Raw genomic sequence first — 18,764 nt, forward strand, 5'->3', positions numbered from 1 at the left:
GAGCATTCGACCAGGATATTAGGTCTACTGCAAAATACTAAGTCTAGTGTAAACATGTGAATAGAGTTCCACAGAGCAGTCTGCAAATTTCTACAATGAGAATATGCCTAAGGCATGCCAAGGAGACCACCATTGCCTTTGTGGAATGTGATCAAATCCCTCATGTGGGAGAGAGATAGGGGCTAATTTGTAGCTCTATTCAACTTTATCCATTCTTACCCACTAAAATAGTGTGTGTATGAAGTAACTGCTTGCATAAGAAATAAAAAGATCTGATGACTTTCTAAACTCTCTGCTTCTATTTAGGTAGAAAGCTAAAGCTCTTTTAAACACTTTATATGTGGAGTTTTGCTTTGCTGAATGAGCATAGGTACTATTAATTGATTGGCTGAGCTGGAAATCAGTTACTATATTGAGTAAGACATTAGGGTAAGTAAGGATAGAGAACAACTTTGTCCTTGTAGAAAAGCATGAAGGGTGAATCAGCCATCAGAGTTTGCACCTATTTGCTCCCTGGAAAATGTTATGGCTATAATGAAGGTTGTTGTGAATGATGGATGAAATAGCGAACATTCATTCAGAGGTTCAAAGGGAGGTTTCCTAAACCGAAAAAGGACCAGATTAAGATCCATGATGGAGCTGGATCTCTGACTGGTGGACAGATGTTCACTAAACTCTCCATAAATCTCTTTACTATGTCGTAAGTAAATACAGTCCTACCATCATTTAATATGTGATAAACTAATGTATGCACATTCACAGACTATAATAGGGTGACCAGACGTCCCGATTTCATAGGGCCCATCCCAATTTTGGGGGCTTTGTCTTATACTGGCATCTTTTACCCCTCACACACACATCCTCTGTCCCGATTTTTCACACTTGCTATCTGGTCACCCTAGACTACAAGGAGAGACCAGAAAGTTTCAAATGAAGCAAGTAAGTACAGCGTGGAATGAAACCGAAGTCAGAACCATGTTGTTACTGGATGCCAAGACTCGAAACTTTTTCCACTTGAGGTCACAGCATTTATGAATGGATTGTTTCCTGGAATTTATCAAGACATGTAGCATTTCATGAACAGGACCTCTCTAGGTCTGACAGGGTCCTATGGCACTACAGACTTGTGTATGTATCACAATATTTATCCCATTGCTCTGCATCTGGCAGTGAACATGTCAAATGTAATACTGAGGCTCTTGCTCTCACCCCTCCCTCATGCATCCTTTTCTTTCCCCACCTTACTTCTTTTTCCTCTCTCGTCCCCCCCCGCCACCCCTTTTGCCTTCTGTTTAATAAGATTCTGACTTAGCCGGCCAAGACAGCACCTCTTGTAACACTGCTGGAATAGAATTCCTTTGGAATTTCCTTGATCCCCCTACTTCCAAGACCTAGCAGACTGCTTTCCTCAGTAGTTTCTTGTGAGGGATCCCTGAATAGGGAAGGAAGGAGAAGGCTGGTGTCAAATTGTATGGAATTTTTACTATTTCTAGGATTCACCTGCCTGTGGTGATGGTAATCCAATTGCTGTAGAAATGAGAAAGTAGATCCCCAAAGGGGTGGGAGGGTAAGTGGTTTCAGATTGATTAGCAGTGCTCAAACTTCGTGTCAAATCTGTGGTATAAGACTACTTATGGAAGATGAGAAGGAGGTTTGCCTGCCTTTATATAGGTCTTGAAGTTCTCTCTCTCTCTCTTTCCTGCTGCTGTTGAGCAGGATGTTGTTGGTGCTAATGCTGGGGTCTGGGTATGAAACACAAATATGTGGATGAAGATTATTAGCCTGATATTTGAAGTCAAGAGCCCCAAACTTTCTTCTTGAGGACTGCCGAACCACTAGGGACCTAGCTGTTGATCTACTGTCCATCTTCTCTAGTACTCCATCCATCTTTGCACTGAACAGTTGATTGGAGGGAAGGATGGTATTATCAGTGGGATCTTAGACTGCTTTTTATTCCCTAAGGGTTCAAGGAACCAATGCATGACTCTCAGCACACATGAAAATGGTAGTTATGGAACTGGAGGATTTGGCTGCTAGATATGGAAAGCCCATCTTCTGCAACACATTTGGCATTATTCTGACCATTTTTCAGACATTATGAAGAGACAAGCCAGCCAAATGACGAGCAACCTATGTTAGATGGGGTGGGTATGCATGGAAAGAAACCAAGAAACCAACCCCAAGAGAGAAAAACAATAATAAAAAGGTGAACAGTAGACTAGGAGACCAAGTAGGAAAGAAGAGTAACCATAGCCCCTTATCAACAAAACAAAAGCTTAAGAAGCCAAAAGACTGAAACAAGGCAACTTGGTATGGAATAAAAAATGTAGTGAAGAAATGCAAAAAGGAAACTGAAATTAAATATTTTTCAACGTTCTATTTCATTCATGTAAAAGACTTCAATTAGTTCCTCGGTTCCATCAAAAGTGGATTACTAATGGACAAAAATGCACATAAATGTGTGGAAATTGGGGATGGCACTCAGGTCCATGGCAAGTTACTAAAGCAACCTTCTGTGACTCATGCCTCAGATGAATTTTAACACTACAGTGTGATCTTGGGGAGAAAACGATCATTATTTTTACAAGTGTTTTTGTGTATCGTGTGGTAGTCAATCATAATATTTAAACAACTCAGCGGAAAAATTGCTCAGACTTGTGGAGAGAAGAGACCTTGTCTTCCTTCGGAAAAAGTATATGTTTAACACATTACATCCTAGTATGGACAAGGCACATGTAGTTCCAATATGTGTTAGGTGGTTGAGATAAACCTTGGGAGTGGAGGGAAATAGTGCATTTATACACATTAGGTGTTAATAACTCATTTGTCCTAGTACAAATGTAGGTAGAGCATGAGCACCTCTGCTTTATGGCACTAAATTAGAAAAACAGTGTGTAATTTGGCTTCAGAAGAATTTTAACATCTTGGAGTTAATTTTCATTACCTACTGAATTAATTGATTAGTATTTAAAAACAAACACATGGGAGTGGTGTTCAAAGAAAAGCAACTGTCATTTCAAGGGCAGCATGTTTTCCTTTTAAATGGAACCTAAACTCTTACCTCTTTGGCCACCAGAGAAACTATGGAGCTAGCAAATCCAGCCATAGCGGGGAAAATGATATGCAAATATCTTACATCGCTCAACATCAACTCACTCTGGGTGACTAAGCAGAGTTAAACAGTTTAAAATCTCAACCCCAGCCAATCTTCAGCCAGAAGGATGGCAACTATAATGCTGACTGCTTTGACTCAACTTCCTACAAATATGTCTCAAAAACAGAAGCATCAACAAAAGACAGAGCCAGTTTTCTCCATCTGCCGCTCAACTCATATCTTCCATTTAACCATTTCTTCTACTTACTTTGGTGACCACAGAAAGCCAAAGTTCTCCTCCCCACCCATATTTCATGCCAGTAAATAGGACTTTGATTTCCCCAACATTGCCTTTATGTCTTAAAAATTCATGTAGCCTATGAAAAGCAAATGAGCCAAATTTAGTGAAAACTAAGGGTTTTTTTTTTTTAAATGGGAGATTATTCCTGATTTAAGTATAAACTGGAACACGAATTTAGCTATTGAAAAGTTAAGGTAATTGACAGTGAAGGTAATTAATTATTGGGACATCTTACCAAAGGCAGTTGTGGATTCTCCATCAGAGGCCATTTTAAATCAAGATTAGTATTTTTCTAAAAGAGATGTTCTAGTTCAAACAGGAATTAAGTCAGGGAGATCCTAAGGCCTGTGCTACACAGGAGGCCAAACTAGATGATCACAGATGGTCCCTTCTGGTCTTGTAATTTAGAAATCCCCCACCTCCCATATCAACACTCCAACACCCATTTCTCCAGAATACTGATCCCTACTTTCTCACCGCATACTAAACTTCAAATATATCACTTCTTCACACACATCCACTAGATTCTCACCCATTTTAGGATATGATTAAAAACTACACTTTTTTCTTCCTTAATTCTCCACAGCTTTAATCTAGTCTGCTTCCCAGACCTAAATTCTCTTCTCTCCTTCCATTCTGGTTCCCTAGCACTTCCTTCTGAGTCTGACCACAATCTTGCCAGCATTAGTGCAAGACCCTTCTCCTCTGCAGTGCCTACTATATGGAACAACCTTCCTTTTTCTCAGTCTAACTGGAGCTCTTCAAATTTGATTTAAAAGTCTTCCACCTTTCCCCTTGGTCTGCTGTTATACTCTTTAGATAGCTTTTAGCTTTTTAATTATATAACTATACTAACGCTGTAGAGAATATTGAAATTTTTTGAAGCTGCTATATAAAATAAAACTTTTTCCTCACCTTTTTCTTCTAAGTCTATTTCTTTCTCTATAGCTTTTACTGTGGTATTCAAGCACCTTAAAAATTGAAATCAAACATCCTTGGATGTCTTCAATATATTAAAGTGTAACTGAATTAGAAGAGACACTTATTACTCTTATCTTTAAAAATATCTACTTTTAAAGTCATTTTAGATACAGCTGGTTGTGCAACTCCCATGACTGGAAACATTCTACCTTCTTAGGTCATACTTAAGTATAAACTTAGTACACAAGTTTAATTAATTTATAGGTAAGAATGCTATTTTGTCATGACAGATTTGTAGAGAGTTGTTTTGTTTTTAAGTCACAAGTAAGTCATGTTAATGTTGTAAAATCAAAACATAAGCATTTTTGTACTCAAAGTTCTTGTATTTTTAGTGCAAACAAAAATGTACATGCTTCGAGAACTGTTTGAAGTATAGTTATTGCCACACAGGAAGCTATCTTTGTAAACCAAAGCTGGCTCTCCAAATTGAAAATATTTTCCTTCACTATCCTGTTGTCAACATCTGTAAACTGTCTTCCAAAAAACTTGAACTCTGATCTTAAAATAAAACTATATTAAAATATTATGTTCTGATTCAAGTGCCTAAAACCAAGATATTTCAGACTGAGAAATTCTGATGATGGTCAGAAAAAAAATGACTATAGAAATGGCACACTGGCTGCATGGTTCTGCTGAGTATGTGAGTTCTACCCAACTAGTTTGACAGCATGATTTTACTATTAACACTGTACATTCAATGGAGTTAGTTGTGGAAGAACAAATTATAAACTATTCTGTCTTCAACAAAATTGCCAATATAGTACCAATTCCAACATCTTTATTGATTGCAACTAAGTACAAAGCTCTACAATTTGATACTAGTTTTCATATAAGTGACTGAGTTAAAACTGTGTTTTAAAACTTTTAAAATGTTCAAATTTGATTGGAAGTCCCTGAGGGAGGGGGAATGTGGAACATGACCTGTTAATTCAGGCACTTTTTCTGACTGTAACCACAAATTAAGGCATCCAAAAGCAGCCTTGCATGTCAGAACAATAGTACTTTCCAATTGTGTCACTTAGTCATACAAGGATCTCTGGAGAATAGGTTATTTACATTTTGCTGCAAGGGAAAAAAAATCAATCAGCTTGGGTGTGACATCGTACATGTTAAATTAGAATCCAATACAATTTAAAAGAATAGATATATGAACCCCCTGGAAACCTAGGTTTAGCATAGAAACACTGATGAAACTTTAATTACACTGGCAGCCACTATTATGATGCCCTTTTTTGTGTTCTGTGGGTCAATGACAAAAGTTCCAAGCTCTCTCACCACAGGACTTAACTTTTAAAAGGCTTTTCGCCAGAATTTAATTAACATTCCCACTGGGCCTTGTAGTCCTAAAAAGAGCATGTCATGCCCTTCCCAACCTAGATCATTAAACAAGCTGTCTCAAAGAATTAGACAATTGTATTTTCACTGAAGACATTACACAACTATAATCTTTGCAAACTTCTAATAAGAGTTTACACTGAACTTATATTTAAGGGACATATCTATACACACAGACTGGTACATGCATTTGTCTGAATAAAAGTGTTATATTAGGAGATCCAGTGTCGTTTTCCTTGACAACACTGGAAACATTTTGCACAGCCAAATTATTAACATTTTCATTTATATACAGCAGTTGGGAAATGTTTCAGTGGAAGAAAGATTTAGTGCCAATACTCATTATCATCTTGTATTCATATCGCAGAATATGTGAGGTTTCAGATAAAACTGAATGGCATGAGATGATTGAATACACAAAGGGTCTGCTTTTCTGGAATGCAGAGCTCCAACAAGACCCATTAATTTCAATTGGTACCATGTATGTTCACTGCTTGTGAAAATCAAGGCCAGATTCTCTGAATTGCTACTATTTCACACTCTCCTCTACAGATGTAATTACACTTCACCTTAACAAATCAGGGAGTAAATCTGGTTTTACAGTCATAGAGCAAGAAAACAGAAAACAAAATGTGAACTGCCAGTCATGGCTACAGTCCATATTGTAGCAATTCATCCAGAAAGGATGTGGGGATATTTTAATATTTCCAATGCAAGTCTGACAATAGGACCCCTGGAGCAAATAAATGATAAATCTGACGCTACTTCATTACAATACATAATTTATTTTAGAGTGTTCCAAGTCTAAGCTTTCCCAGACTTGCAGGATTCCTCTTTTCACAAGTCTAAGCAATTTTTCTGCTGGGTTGTTTAAATATTATGATCGACTACCACATGATACACAAAAATACTTGTAAAAAAGGATGATTTTTTTTCTCCCAGAGATCACAGCTGTAGCATTTAAATTCATCTGAGGCATGAGAAGGAGGCTTTGACTGTTGTAAATATGCAAACATGTTCTGTTGAATACTCTAGGCAGAATACACTACAAAAATACACAATGTAAGAAAATGCAAGAAAAATCTGATTTCTTGAGAAATTGTGTACTTCTAAATAGGATAATTTTCTTTTCAATGAAAATTGTCTGTTTATTGGTGAACTTTAATTGATGGTATTTCAGTCACCACTAAAGTTACACACATCAGTACATCATTTATCTGTCTTCAAAGCCCATTGAAAAAATGTAGTACAATGAAAAACATTTAATTGGAAGGCAGTATTGCTACTTGTGATCTACAAATAGCTATCAAGAAAAATTAAGCTTGAGAACTTCAAACAGATAACACTAACAACAGTTTTTCAGTTGTGGATATTCCCCGTTTTTTCTCAGATGTGTCTTCAGTAAATAGAGGTTACTCACCTGTAGCTGGAGTTCTTCAAGATGGACAGAGTGCATTCTCATTCATGGGATGCACCAGTGGATGCATCTAGATGGTGGAACTTTCTCAAAGCAGTTCCTATTAGAGCATTCATATGTCCTCTTACCCCTCTCCTCAGTGCTCCTGAGCATTTAGTGTGAGACGTTATAAAAGGGGGAGTGAAGCCCTCTGCCTCATCAGTTCCTTCCATCATCTCCTCAGAATCAAGATTCTATAGCACTTTCAGGGACAAGGGGAAGGCAGGTAGGGAGTGGAAATATGCAAAATCCATCTTGAAGAGCTCTAGTTACAGGAAAGTAACTATTAATTCTTCAACTGTTCGCTGCATATTCCAAATCACGGGATAGTTTGGCAAGCTGTACCCCATAAACAGAAGATGGAATTCAGAATCCTAATCAAACAGAGAATGAAGTACTGCTCTAACCGAAATGAACATCTGTGTAGCGTTTTCTGAATGGATGTAGTGAGCTCCAAGTAGCAGCCCTACAGATCTCTGCATGGGGAACACATCTAACGAATGCTATAAAAATAGCCACTGCTCTGCTCTAGGCTCAAAGGGAGACTTCATGAGCTGTGAAAGGACTAAACTAAAATCCCATTATAGTAATAGGTCCTTTATTGGTGAATACATATTGCCAAGTCCCTTTGTAAATGTTTTAACTGTATAATGTATAAAGACAGATTGATTATCTGCACATGGTGGGCCACTGTAGCTGCTAGGTGAATCCTCAAGGAGGGTAAAGAAAGACCTGAGAACTTTAACTGAATTAAGTATTCAAGAATAGACTGAACTTGTGACAAAGGTTCTATATGTTTCTCACTTATACATTTGAGATAACACTATCTAGTTGATGGTTTTCTAGAGTTATATCCTGTTGAAAAAAATGCTGTATTGCTGCAATTCTAATGGACAAGATTTCTCAAAGTCTTATGGCCCCTTCAGGGAGTCCAAAGATAGAGGGCCCAGTGATAAATTCTGCCTTCCTGTTGTGTTATTAAGTCTGGGGACACCAGGAGAGGTCTGTACATTCCCTTGGAGTGTTGAAGATCTGAGAACGATTGTTGCCTCACTCGTGCTGGGGCAAGCAAGTTTATCCTACCTCTGCCTTGTCTTATCTTCATTATCGCTCTCTGCATGAGAAGGAAGGAGAAAGGCATACAGCATACCTCTCCTTCTATTCTGGAGAAAGGTATCCAGTAGGAACAGACCTTCTCTCCCTACTGTTGAGAAGAACATGACTAGCCACAAATAAATCTATGCCTAGGTATCTCTATAGGATGAAGATCTTGTCTATTACCTATTCCTTTAACAACCATTCAAGAAGTTCCATTACCTCACTGTTCAGTTGATCCACCAGGCTGTTGTCCTTGCCTGCTAGGTGTAGAGCTCTAGGATAAATGTGCTGGATACACAAGTCCCCATAACGCCACTGGTTTCTTGCACAGTTGAAAAGAATGAGAAATGAGACCCCTTCCTGTTTGTTGATATAATACATTGCTGTCATGCTGTCTGTGATGACATGCACTACCTTCTTCTGGATGTGAGGTAGAAAAGATTTGAGACACCCTCTCTCCCCAGTTGATGTCAGTTCCAGGATATTTATATGTAGTGTTTTGTTGAGAACTTCAGTGACCCTATATGTTAATTTATTAAAGTGTGCTCCCCATCGTTGGACGCATCCAAGGTGACTGCTTCTGACAGAGCTGGAGGGTTGAATGCTAATCTCAAAATGTAGCAACGTTGAATCTACCATATCAAGGACAGCAGTTTAACCTCGCACAGCCACTCTGTTGAATCTGAAGCACGAAAGAAGCTTTAAGTGCATGTTTAGCCAATATTTGACCTTCCATTATCAACACATTAGCCAGCTTCCTTTGCTTTTTGGGGAGCACTTTAGCAAGCATACATTTTCCCCCATAAATGATACTGATATCATGACATCACTACCTGGTAATTTGGTATTAATTATGAGTGATGCAGATGAAATCACCTTTCTACCAACTGCATGCATCTTTTCCATACCTGTCAGAAGGTGTGGAATACAATTGTCCATATCTGGAATTCTGGACCACCACTGCCACTAGCAAAAAGTTGATAGTAGGCTACATATGGAAGAATGATAACCCCTCATAGGGTAAGCGATAAGTGGTCAGCTTTTTTCAACACTAAATTCAAATCCCAAGTAAGTGCTGGATCCCTGATAGGCAGAAACTATCTATCTAAGCCTTTCAGGAACCTGGTTATGATAGGGCGAGTAAAAGCCATCTTACCACTGATCCAAGGGTGACATGTTTAGACAGCAGCAAGATGGCACTCTAATGGAGCTGAGGACTAGACCAGACTTATTAAGATGCAAGAGGCAGCCTCGCATTGAGTGATTTTTTGCCTGAGTAGGTGACACGTGAGGCCATCCAGATGGAAAAGAGTTTCCATTTATTCAGGTAAGCACCTCTTGTATAAAATTTCCTATGATTAAGGAGGACATTCTGAACTGCTGCTGAGCAGAAAGCCTCCAATGCATTTAACTACTGATGAACCATGCCATGTGGCGCATGAGGATTCGGGTGCAGTATCTGACCACAGTTCTGAGAGATGAGGTTTCTAGTTATCAGTAACAGCTAGTGTTCTGAAGTGTAAAGCCAGCAAACGGCAGAACAACATAGCTATGTTGGTCAGGCTGGAGTAGTAAACATTCTGTCTTGATCTTGTTTCAGCTTGGGAATGACCCTGGGAATCAGAAGAAATGGCAGATATGCATATAGCAGATCCTTCTTCCATGGGAACAGAAATGTGCCCCAGATTGACCCGGAGTCATAGCTGCCCTGAAACAGAACCAGGAACGATTTTTGTTTTGCCAAGTTGCAAAGAGATTGACTGACAGAAGACCTCTTATGTGGAATACTGAAACCAGAATGGCTCTGTTAAGAGACCATTTGTTTAAATTGAAGGATTTGCTTAGGCAATCTGCCAGGCCATTTTGAACCCCCAGCAAGTGAAATGGCTTCAGAGTGATTGAACTTCAAATGCAGAAATTCCACAATTTGACTGCTTCCTGACAGAGGCTGTCTGATCAGGTACCTCATTTGTTCATGTAAACATGGCTGTGATGTTGTCGGTGAGCACCTAAACCATTTTTCTCTGTGACAGAAACTGTGGACATGCATGAAAGATTGCTTGCAATTAAGGAATGTTTATACATAACCTAGCCTAGTGGGCAGTCCACAATGCTTGACCCTTAAGATAGCCAAGATACACTCCCCAGGGCCTGATTAAAGCATCCATTACCATAGCCATATCGGGAGAGGAGCAACAAAGGGAACTCCACTGCAAATCTTGTCTTGACTCAATCACCAACTCAGACACACCACCACCCTGCCAGGATGCACAGAAGCTTGTCCAGATAGTGAATGTGAGGATGATATACTGATCTAAGCCATGTCTGCAAAAGTCTGACGTGCAGCCTCAGAGAAGTCACATATATACATGAAACCATGAGATGCAGGAGCCTGAGGCAAGTCCTCACAGTGACCCTCATGGGTGACCCTTCAGGAAAGTTCAGAGGTCTTGTATGGCCTGGAAGCTGGAAAGAGGCAGAAAGGCTCTGGCAGAGGTGAAGTCCAGGATTGACCCCATGAACTCCATTCTTTGTAGAGGTGATAACATAGATTTTTCTTTATTTTCAGGATGAAGAAGCTGAACAAACAGAGTTTAATGGACAGCTGCCTGTACCTGATGTCTGGATCGACTCAGAATCATCCAGGTGAGGCTACATATGGATGCATTTTTGGCAGAACACAGAGATCAGGGATATACTACAGTACCAGAAAAACAAGATAGAAAGCGGATTGGTTAAATCTAGTTTCAGGTGATGTATACAGTACCTTTTACTTGTAAACAGGGAGGGTATAATGGCTTTAGAGGTGCAACTTTGAAAGCCACCTTCTGTATAAGGTAAATGTAACAATGCTGCATCAGATAGCTTCCTGGAGACTGGTATCATATAGATTCTAGAATCATTTTCCTGTACTATACTAATACTGGCTTATAGAAATAAACCTCATTGACGTCAGTTATTTGGTCTTGAGTATATTTCATAACGAACCAAAGTGTAGTCAAGCAACTGCCTATATCATTTATCAACACAACCATGAACCTTAGGAACTTCCTGTGAGCAGGATGGATTGCCACATGGAAGTATGCAACACGCAGTCTCCCAGTTCTAGGGAAGAGATGATCATAGCGAGGGATACTATATGGACCTTTATCTTCATGATGTATTTGTTCAGGTTCTGACGGTCTACGATGGGCCTGAGACTTCCTCTGGCTTTGGGTATCAGTAAGCATTGGAATAAAATCCCCTGCCTCGATGGAGGAGGCGGCACCTCTTCTACAGCTCCCAAAGAATGTAGACTCTGCATTTCTTGTCTGAACTAAAACTTGTGAAAGGGGTTCCTGAAAAAAGGACCGGGCAGGGTTGTGGGATGGGAGAGAGAGAGAAAATGCATGATATATCCAAATTCCATTGTGCTTAGCTCCCATTTGTCCAAAGTGATGGACGGCCACACATGTAGGAAATAGGATAACCTGTTCTAGGAAAGGCCAGTGAGATCATGGCTGAACTGTATGCTCTCCTCAACCTAAGAGTCAAACCAACTCTTCAAGGCCTGGGGACGTCTACTGTAAGGACCCGAGGAAGCAGAAAGTGAATGTTTCCTTCTCTGCAATATCTGATTCCTCTTATACAAGTCAGCCTGACAGAAGAGATAATATTGCTTCCTAGGCTGGTATTGGGGACAATATTTGTCCTCTTCACAGCCAGAATATAAAGGCCACCCCCATCAGGATGTAACAAAGGCACTCTCCCTTGAGCTTTTTCATCCTGGACTTGAAGCTACAACAAATGGAGCACCTGTCTCTAATGAAGCCCTTGCCTAAGCACTTGACCACTAAGCACTTGAATGAAGGTCCCTGACAGGCACAGACTTTCGACAACCCAAGCAAGGTTTCCAACACATAGGCTCCCCCAATATCAGACAAGACCCAAAAGTTCACCTGGCTGGAAAAATTTGAACTAAAAGGCAATTTAAAAACAGAAGAAAACATAAAAGGAAAGATCAAACATCAAATGATGAAACATATAAGTAACCAAGCAGCAATAAGTTTGTCCATGGGGAACAAGATGCTCTGACCACTGACAAGAAGGAACTGAAGGAGTGTGGGGTGGCTCTTCCCTTTACACTCTCATTCAGATCATGAGGAACTAGGAAGTGGGTGGGACCACTCCGATGGCTACTGCCAGGGAAAACCCTCTGGCACTGGTGCACAGGACGTGTGCGCACAGTGTAATTGACACATGCAAGCACTCCAAAAAAGCCAATTTGTTTCAAACAGTCTCTCTTGGAACGAAAGAAAAATCCAAAGGCATTTCCCCTGCTGTTTGGCTCTTGTTTCAGAGACTATCACCAATTGACTGAGTTCTTCAAGATTGGAAACTGACTGCACTGAAGTCCTAGAACCTGATCCTGCAACAGAGATTGGAATCTTGTGCATAGGATTTTTCTTCTTAGTCAGAGATGTCAGGTGCCAACACTGGCCTTTTTACCACGATTCTTTAGATGTGCCTGAGCTGAGAGGCTTTGCGGCCACAGCTTCTTGAGGCAACAAGGATTTCATCCAGTTCTGGCAATCTTGGCACACCTTTGGGATAAACATGCTGCAGACAGAGCACCTTGAAGGAGGCACACCAAGCTTCCAACACCAGAAATACCCCTGGAAAAAAGGCACACCTTTCAAAGCCATGTCTCAACTTTCCGATCTGCCATGGAACGCATAGCGGGAACAAAACTTTATTATCTATCCTAAGGAAAAAAACAACCTAAAACTAAGCTTATCACTAAAATTACAATAAACTAGGCCATTAGATTCATCTTGAGAGGAGCCAGGTCCAATGGAACCAAAGAGGTTCACATCTGTCTGCTGCTGAGGTTGGAAGGAACTGGGTCAAGCAGAGGGTGCCACCCTCCCTTTATAGCCTGACTGCACCCACAGAAAGTTCAGAAGCACTGAGGACAGGGGCAGGAGGGGCACATGGGCAGTAACAAACTATTAAGAGAAGACTACACCATCTGAGCTGCAGCTGCTGGCATATCCCCATGAGTGGACAATCCAAAGGACCAGCTGTTGGTAGGCTTTTCCCTCCTCCCCCCATACACACTTTAAGAGCACACAGAATGATGTGTTTGGTTGCAATTTTGAATACTGTTCAACCATAGCACCTAATGAACCACCTACTACAGGATAGCTAGGACTGCTGTGGGTAAGACCATCAATATTGTACACCCCTGAAAATGACCTGAAAAAGAGCTGTGTAAACTCAAAGGCTTGTCTCTCACCAACAGAATCTAATCCAATACATGATATCACCTCACCCAACTTATCTGTTCTAAGCTAGCCATTCTTCTTCCTCTAACAGGATCAGAGTTAAGACATGCTGTAATTTGGTTAGGCCCATCCACATCAGTCATGTTGGGTTAGAACACAATTCAGCAGAAGCAATATTTGAATGATGTTTCCAACACAGGTTTTGAACATAGCTCCATTCCTAGATTAAAAGCCTTTTCTAATGTGTGTATTCTCCAAATCAGAAACAAACAGATAACCCAACTGTTTTTAGAACTCAATTTAGAAAAAAAACTCAGGGCATGGCTACACTAGAGAGTTTACAGAGGCACAGCTGAACCAGTGCAGCTGCGCCATAAGCTTTCTAATGTAGTCACTCTAAGCCAAAGGGAGAAAGCTCCAGCCCCCACAAGTGGCAGTAGCTATATCGGCAGGAGAAGCTCTCTTGCCAACATAGCGCTGACCACATCAGCGCTTAGGTCAGTGTAACTTATGTTATTCAGGAGGGTGATTTATTGAGCAACATAAGCTATGCCGACAAATTGTAGTGTAGACATAGCTTGTGTGTGTGTTTTTGCTAGATGTTACATAGTATCAGCATTTAAATGCTAATTAATAGCTTTTGAAACTAACATTCCACTAAAATGAATGAGGAAAGTTCACACTTTGTGCTTTTAGCTCATTCTGTTTGGCTACAGAGTGAAGAACAACAGTGCCTTACTTTGCATGTGGAAAGCTTTTTTGACAACCATAGAGCTGGAAACTTTCTTTTTTAAATTATAATAGATTCTGTGGGTAGATGCCCTCTTATAATACAGATCAAGCAGATGAGTTTGATTGAGAGCTAATTACCAAGGATACCACAATAAACATTCACCCTCTCTCATTCTCCTTAACAAATGATGGTTTTCAATAGATTATTTTCCATGGGTGACTGAAGAGTGCCTTCCTTAATTAATGCCAAGAAACTTAAATATAGGTTGTCATATTAGACAAGAATCTCTTAGCTTTCATTTATAAGGAAAACTGCTCATATTAGGCCTACTATGATTTTATAGGTAGTAATAAAGGAATATGAACTTGTGAAATGCCTAGATATTTCTTCAGGTCAATCAGTAATGATCTAATACAGGATTAACTGTTCTCCAACAGCACGTACAGAGAAGAAAAAAGTTTAACCATTCATTCATTAACACAAAATCTACAACAACAGAATAAACAGATTACATCTAGTTCAGTCTTCAGTCTCCAACTGATGCTTCCAAAGCATCTTTCTCCATTGGTTTCTCTTCAATTTATAACAATGAACATTAATATAAGGGTTACTAGAAAAAGGTGCCTCTCTTTATGGGAGATTCTTCTCCCTTTTGCCCATTATTCCACTTTGTTTTGATTTTCTTAGAAATACAAGTTTGCCAGGTTATACACCAACTATTTGTGGCCATCCTTCTGTAAGGTTTTGAAGCAGAAAATTGAATGCACTGCAGTAATGAATTGCCCCATTAAAAAAAGTGAGGGAGGAGGAGAACTAGCAGCAAGAAGTCCAACTAACATGTAGAGCAAACCATGCAATATAAGAAAAGTACTGAACAATGAAAAACAAAAGTCTGTGCAGTCAGTGACAACTGGGATGCTTTAAATGTGACTGCAAAATGAGAGAGGAAAACCAGATAATGAATTAGATAGTTACAAGCATATTTTATCCAAAAATTGCATAAAATTTTGCAAAGTTTTAAGAATAGTTTACAGAAAAGTAAGATGCCCTGTGGTGTTTAATTTCATCTTCGTTTTTCTCCTTCTCTGCTTTCTTCCAGGTGAAATGCTACTCCAACAGGCTTGGAAAACTGTTAAGTGGTAGCACAAGAGTTACTCTTGCAATATTTTTCCCTGGCAGCCTGCTTTACAGCAACCTCTGGCAGTACACAAAGAATGACAAACATTTCTCCAAAGTCCTTTGCCACGAGGCTCCTCAGAACTCTGCTATTTTCAGGCAGACTTTTTCTAATTTTCTCTTTCCCTGCTGAGCTTGCCTTGTAGCTTGTAGGGAGAATGTCTCCACAGGGGCACCTGAAGTAAGGCTGGAGAATGCCCCTAATCTAGTGGTAGATTGACCAGTGTTTAAAAAGGAAGCTGAGAACCGTAGAGTTTCAAAGGGCCCAGCTCCACTCTTGGTTCTCTGTACTAGGAAACCCCATTCCAAGTCTGCTTGCTATGCAACATCCAGTAGGCAGCTTTGCAAGAGATAGCTTGCTTCTGAGCCTATTTTGAGCCACAATGCTGCTTTTTTCACCCTTCAATCCCAGCATCATAGCAGCCAGCACAAGTCAGGCCAGTCAGGAAGGATGAGCAGCAATTATAGGGAGTAACCAACATAACGATTCTCCTAAATTGCCTCAGGAGTATGCTTTTACTGCTTTCCCCGGCGACATAGCGCTGTCCACACTGACGCTTAGGAGTTTGTAATTTATGTCGCTCAGGGGGTGACTTACTCAAACCCAACATAATTGTTAGTGTAGACATAGCAAGAGTCTTTCACAGTTCTCCCTTGATTCCCTTCAATCAGCATAAGAATAAACAATTCATTTGTTGTCTTTGACATAGAATTTACATTCTGTCCTTTGATTTACTTTTTCCATTCCTTCCCATTTTTGGAGGGTTTTGTTTCTTTGGTTTTTTACTGCTTCTAACTTCCCAGCAGTTCCCCAAGTCTGACAGAGCAGCAGATTCACATAAAAGAGAAAGATAAAATTAATTTCCATACCTGTTATTTTGAGTTCTCTAAATGAGAACCTGTTGCTACATCAGTCCCCACACTATGTTGGTTACGTCCAGCAACTCTTTTACTAATCTGGTTTCATAGGGTTGATGAATATCACACAAAGGTTGATTTTCTGGCCAGAGAAAAAGAATTGCAAACTTACACTGCCTAATATACCTTTTTCCTTGTAAAAATATTCCAGGCAGATGTTTTAGAGTTTAATCTGTTTTTTTCCTCCATGATTTGACAGAATGGTGGGGAGAAAGTTGAATCTGCAGTTCTACAAAACACTACTAGAGGGCACTGAAAAGAAGCTTGTAAGAAAAAAAAAACCTGGTTTTGTGTATTTGGATATGCAACAATAGTACTTTGACTTCTATAGAAATCTTTATCAGATCCAAGCACTTTATAAAGATCCATTTGTAATAATAGAGGTTCAAAGTGAATTTTCATCTTAGTAAATTAAGCATTATATTTTATTTATATAGGCGCATGTGAATGAGACATTTTGAGAGAGATAAAGATAGAGAAAACCGAAAGTACTAAACGAAACTTGGTAGTACAAGAAGTTTGAGACTAACTTACTACTCTTCACAAGAGAAAACTAGTTTGTAATTTGCAAAACCTAAAATATCTAAAAGCTTGATCACTATTCTGTTTAGAAGAGGCGCAAGCTTAGAACAAAACAAGTGGCAGGCCAAGCCTGAGGAGAAAGACAGCTGTGGAACAGAAATCTGCAAAATTCCATTCACATTATAGCCTGTTAAAGCAATACTGTACATTCCTTTCAGAGATTATTTATTCATAATTTTAATTTACAAATATGGGTGACATACAAATCAGAACATCCATTTTTAGCAGTGCATTCTAGTCTTTTCAGTTAATAATAAGAACTAACTTTTAAGATGCAATTATACTGTAGTTTGAAAAGGACTATAAAATAGCCTTGTGGGTTTCTACCTTTGTCTCATTAACATCCATATTATAGAGCCAGAATTTAAGACCAGAAGGGACCACCAGATCATCTAGTCCAGTGCTTCTCAACCTTTTTGATACCAGGGATCAGCTTCCTATACTGTGTCAGGGAGATCTCAAGCTTCCTACACTGTGTCAGAGAGATCTCAGGGACCGGTGCTGGTCCATGGATCGGTCATTGAGAAACACTGACCTAGTCCAGGGTTTCTCAACCATTGGGGTCGGGATCCAAAATTGCATCACCAGAATGTTTCAAAGGGTTGCGTGGCAGCTCCTGTCCCATGGGGCTCACTGGGCTCACCTCCCTGCTCCAGGCACTGCAATCTTTGGGGTCCCAGTGCCACTCAGGTTTGGCCCAGCCATCATGATGACAGGAGTCCGGGTAGCCCAAATTTGAGTGAGTGGCACTGTCACCCTATGAGCCAGGTCAGAACTCCACTTACACAAATTTGGTCCAGTCAGGGTGCGAGGCCAAACCTGAGTGGCACTGCATGCAACCCTGGAGATTTAGCTATCAGACAAAACTGAAGTTCTGTTATTACAATAATTTAGAACAAAGAAACTGACATGGGTGTTAACTTAAAGCACTCATTTTTCCAATTAATCTGAACTAACTAGTTTGCTAATAAATTATTAGAAAATTAATTCTGTTCTGAAAAACTAGAAGCTTTAATTTCAGATTCACATATTCTTCATACATTCTTCAAGTGGTTGAATCACTGCTTTAAATGAGAAACTCAGTGCATCCTTAACTATGGAACCATAATTCTTCTGTTGCTGTAGAAGCAAGAATAGAATCCAGCTTTCCCACTCTCACAGTAGTGCTGGCTCTACAGTACTGAGAGGTAAACCGGTAGTAAAAGCCAATTATAGTCACCAAAGCAAGCAGGGAGCAAATCTGTTGAGTAAGTAGCTGATAGTAATTTTTCTGGCCATAATGGCACAGTAAACAAGATTTAGAACATGAATGCAGTAAAACAGAAAGGTTAATTTTTGTTTGCTCAAACAGATCCTTATAAATACTTGGAGTGGTCAACATTTTTTGTTAGTGCCTAAGAGCTCTACAGCAAATGTGAACACTTAATATTGCTAATAAATACTATTTATTAAAAATCAACAGCATATGTAGAGGAAGACACAGCAACTGCACCAAAGGACTGAGCAGCTAAGTTAGACATACAACACAATTTAAGACACTAGTTTTAGATTAGTAACAGTGCAGATTTCTTTGCTTCCTCCTCTCCCAATTTATTTACTTTACTCCTCTGGAGCATTAACAGTGAAAGGTTGCAGAATTGTGTTTGCAGGAGAGATCTGAAGGGCCCAAGGAGCACATTACAAAAGAAAGAGTGCTCCAAGCATAAGAGGCAGTAAAGAAGAAGAGACACAAAAAAATAGGAAGAGCACAAAAAAGGAGCCTCAGTTCAGCGAGAGGCTTGATGTGGGAAAGGACAGATTTGAAAGAAATGAAAGCAGAGATG

General features: G+C 39.7%; 1 protein-coding gene across 10 annotated transcripts in view; it reads right to left on the minus strand.

The window, feature by feature from the left end:
• The window catches only part of NEO1 (neogenin 1), a 388,142-nt gene that overhangs the window by 240,929 nt on the left and 128,449 nt on the right, over nt 1-18,764 (minus strand). The gene's annotated exons all lie outside the window — the stretch shown is intronic.

This window comes from Emydura macquarii, unplaced genomic scaffold (assembly GCF_026122565.2).
Source record: "Emydura macquarii macquarii isolate MOO-44397 ecotype Brisbane River unplaced genomic scaffold, CSIRO-AGI_Emac_v2 contig_1644, whole genome shotgun sequence".
NCBI classification, from domain to species: Eukaryota; Metazoa; Chordata; order Testudines; family Chelidae; genus Emydura; species Emydura macquarii.